Here is a 4,538-nt window from a genome sequence, read left to right on the forward strand (position 1 = left end):
CTATCCTGGTCTCCCTTCGCCTTCTCCCCAATTTACTTCACTGGCAACAATTTCTTAACTTGATTAGCAGCAGGAGCAACCTTTGTCTTTTTCCATGTCTCAAAGTCCTTTGGTTTGTCACTAGTGAGTTAGGTGTTTGCTCTGCGTTTTGGACACAATTTCAGATTAAAGACATTCCCTCAGTTCCTATTTACTAAAATTATTTCAAGTGTATAACTCAGTGGACTTTAGTATGTTCCCAGAGTTGGGTATCCATCACAATCTAATTTTAGAACATTCATCACCCCAGAAAGAAACCCCATAACCATTAGCAATCACTCTGCATTCCTCCCTACCCCAGACCCAGGCAACCACTAATCTATTTGTCTTTATAGATTTGTCCATTCTGGAAATTTCATATAAACAGAATCATACAATATGTTGTCTTTGAGACTGGCTTATTTAGCATAAGGTTTTCAAGATTCATCTACATTGTGGTATGTGTCTGTACTCAATTCCTTTTCTTTGCCAAATACTCCACTGTGTGCATCTATTGCATGTTTTTTACTTACTCATTAACAGATGGACACTTGGGTCATTTCTATTTTGGAGTTGTCATCAATAATGCTACTATGAGCAAGGTTTTGTATGGACTTACATTTTTATTTCTGTTGGGTATGTACCTAGGTGTGGAATGGCTGGTTCATATAACTCCATATTTAACCTTTTGATGAACTGCCAAACTATTCTAAGGTAGCTGCACCGTTATACATCCCCATCAGGAAAATATGAGCTCTGATTTCTCCATATTCTCACCAACACTTGTTATTTGTCTTTTTGATTATAACCATCAAAATGGGTATGTCATTATGGTTTTGATTTGCATTTCCCTGGTGGCTAATGGTAAATATCTTTTCATGTGCTTGATGGCCATTTGTATTTACTTTAGGAAAACATTCAGATTTTTTACCCATTTTTTTATTGCGTTATCTTTTTTTAATAGAATTAGCTGAGATTTTTTGCCTTTTAATTGTGTTTATTACTCTAAACATTTTCTTTTTTAGCTTTGTGACTCTGTGCTTGTGCCTTCAACACTTTCACAACTATTTTCTGCCCAATAAATTAAAGCACACTTGATCCTGTCACAGACACACTTAGCACACATGGATCCACCATAGGCCCTGCTGGCATGTTTTTTCGTTTCTGACAACCTCATTAAAACTTTAGGTCCCACAGCACAAACTCCATAAAGTCGGCCTAGGCACACGCCACATGCAGATTTTGGTGTTTTCCCAACCTTCTTGGTATAAAGGTAAACAATTCTATTACCAGGGGTTCGGAACAGCCTAGTTTTGTTAGATTCCGTATTGTAGGACAGCCTTTGGCCATATGTCAAACATGGGACCATTCTGAATGTCTGTGGACACCATCTCCACAAGAGCTAGCTAAGATTATTTTTAAGTCATGATGGAATGTTGATTTTTATCAAATGCTTTTACTATATCATTGAGGTGATCACATTTTTTTTCTTTGATCTATTAATGAAACAAATTATATTAATTTTCTAATATGCCCCTAGCTTTCCTGAGATAAATCCAACTTGGTGCTGATGTATTCTCTTTCTCATTTTTGGATGTGTTTGGTTTACACTTATTTTCTTTAGAATGTTTATGTCTGCTATTGAGATTTACCTGTCATTTTGTTTTCTTTGAATGGCTGTATGTTGGATATCAATATTATACCAGATATGTCTCAAAAAGCCATTCCGTCCCCTTTATACTCTTTATCAAGGCAATGCCTTTGATAAGTCGAACTGTCTTGTGAAATTGTTTTAAAAGTGACATCTGTCTCCTCCCCCTGCTTCTCCCATGGCACTGTAATAGAATCCTCAAAATGCAAACATGACATTTTGGATCATGCACAATTCTGTGTTTTGAATGAAGGCTAAATTAAATAAAACCTTCCAAATAACTAACTCTTACCTTACAAATTGCATAAGATATTTATTATTACTTCTACTGCTATTTAGTAAAATGCAAACACAGGTGACCAAATACATGGAAGTATACTTTAAGTAACCAGAATCTTCATAAGTGTGTCTAATTTCTAGAAGATTTTGAGTCAGATTGGAATTCTCTCTTTGAACATCAGAACTGACTTATAAAACCTATGAGCTTGGTGTTTTCTTTGCAGGAGAAATTTAAACAAATTTAAAGGGACTAAAATTTTTCTAAAATTTTGTTTTGTTTTGTTTTTCTTTAAGAAATCTGTCCGGGTGGTGAGAGTTATTTGGTCTGGGGAGAACTGGAGCCTCTCTGAGGGGAACAGCACAGATTATTTCATATTCTACATTTTTTTTATTGTAGTAAAATACATTTAACATAAAATTTGCCATTATAATCATTTTTAAACATACAATTCAGTGGCATTACTTGCATTCACAGCATCATGCAATCATCACCATATAGTTCATTTTTTGTAATTATTTTAGACTGTTCAGTTTATAGAGTCATTTTTCATATGCTTTCTTTTGCTAGGAATCAATCTACTTCCTGTGAGTTTTGAGCTTGCCTGACAGTTACTCATAATGTGTTTAATATCTGAAGCATCTGTAATCATATCCTTTTTTGCTTTTTCATTTTCTTCATGTGCTTTCTCTTAGTTTTGTCTTGAATAATCTTGCCTGGCTTTTTCCTATTTTATTAGATTTCAAAGAACCAATTTTTGGCTTGATTGATCTGCTCTGGTATTTGTTTTTTAGTCATGATGTTCTTTCTTTCCTTCAGCTTCATTTATTTTGAGTTTTTTCCTCCATCCTTTTAAGTTGGAAACAGAATAATTTTTAACTTCATTTGTTTTCTAATGTAAGCATATAAAGCTTACTGTTTTCCCTAAGGCTCACTTTAGCTGCAACCTACAAGTGTTGGTACCTAGAACTGGTCAGTAGCCATAGCATCATATATTTTCTCATTACTAATTTAATTTTTACCCAGGAGCTATTCATAAGTCTGATGTTTTCTAAATTTCAAATGTATGACCTTTTTTCTATTAAAGTGAATAATATGAAACTGCTAACATGCAACTATTTTTTAACCTACTAAAATGCCAGTTTCATGTGTTTCAGTATAATACACATGTTCCTCAACTTATAGTAGAATTATGTCCCAATAAACTCATCCTAAGTTGAAAATGTGTTTAATACACCTAACCTACTGAACGTCATAGCTTAGTCCAGCCTACCATAAACGTACTCAGAACACTGACGTTAGCCTACAGTTGGGCATAATCATCTAACGCAAAGAATACACTGCAGAGTATTGGTTGTTGACCCTCATGATCGCATGGCTCACTGGGAGCTGCAGCTGGCTGCCACTGCCCAGCACCACAAGAGAGTATTGTAGCAGATATCACTAGCCCAAGAAAAGATCAAAATCAAAATTCGAAGTACAATTTTTACTGAACATGTATTGCTTTCACCCCATCGTAAAGTTGAAAAATCATAAATCAAACCATTGTAAGTCAGGGACCGTCTGTATTTTTCTTTTGTTATTAATGTATAACTTAATTACAGTTTGACCAGAGAATTTATGTATGTACAGATTCTTTGAAAGTTTTAAAACTCGGTTTATAGTATAGCAATAAGGCTAGTTTTTCTAAACTTGCCAATGTGTGCTTTTAAAGAGTACGTGTATTCTCCATTTATACAGTGTTTGTGTTTTAAATGAAGCTTGTTCATTTTAGTATTCAAATCCTCATATCCCCTTTTTTTCCTCTAATCCATTACTCAGAGTAGTATGTTAGGATCTCTTACATTGATGGCTACTTGTCTCTTTTTACTTCAATTCTGCTAGCTTCTGTTTATAAATTTTATGAAACTATGTTGTTAGTGTGTATAGCTTCTGTATCTTTATATCTTCCTGGTTAATCGAACCTTCTATCCCAATGTAGTACCTTTTGTAGTACCTTTTGTCTTAAATGAGTGACATTTAGTTAGCCAAACAAATAATTTTGGTTAATGTTTGCTTGATATGTCATTTTCATTTTTGAGATTCAACCTTTCAGTGTTTTGTTTTTTAGCACATCTTATGAAAGAGCATATTTATCTTAATCTAACACGACAGTCTTTGTGTTTAAACTGTATAGAGTTTAGTCCATTTACTTGTACATTTATTAATATAGGCATTTTCTACCATCTTACATTGTACTTTTTATTTTACCTTAATTTTTTTGTTTTCTTTTTCTTACTTTTGTAATAATTGAGTTTTTTTTTCCTCCTAAACTATGAATTAAACCCACTATATCCATTTCTTTAGTGATTACCCGCCTGTTTTATCACTTTAGACTTAAAGTCTAAAGCTAACTAATATCTTTATTCCCTGCTGGATGAATACAAGGAGCATAAAACGACAGTCACCTTCTTCCCAATTTATATATTTCTATCATTCAGTGTTCAGGGTTCTAGCTTGCTTTTCCATGTCACAAATTAGATGTTACCATTTTACATTATCAAGGTTCGCTTAGTCTTACCCTCTTTATTTCTGTTCACTCTTCTTTCTTAA

At 33.7% G+C, this 4,538-nt stretch overlaps 1 protein-coding gene and 1 pseudogene across 13 annotated transcripts in view; one reads left to right on the plus strand and one right to left on the minus strand.

Annotated features, from left to right (window-relative positions):
• ZNF177 (zinc finger protein 177) overlaps positions 1–4,538 on the plus strand; it is a 43,585-nt gene that overhangs the window by 27,954 nt on the left and 11,093 nt on the right. The gene's annotated exons all lie outside the window — the stretch shown is intronic.
• On the minus strand, positions 1,009–2,315 carry LOC111731679 (annotated as a pseudogene).

The sequence above is a fragment of the Pteropus vampyrus genome, unplaced genomic scaffold (assembly GCF_000151845.1).
Source record: "Pteropus vampyrus isolate Shadow unplaced genomic scaffold, Pvam_2.0 Scaffold391, whole genome shotgun sequence".
Lineage (NCBI taxonomy): Eukaryota > Metazoa > Chordata > Mammalia > Chiroptera > Pteropodidae > Pteropus > Pteropus vampyrus.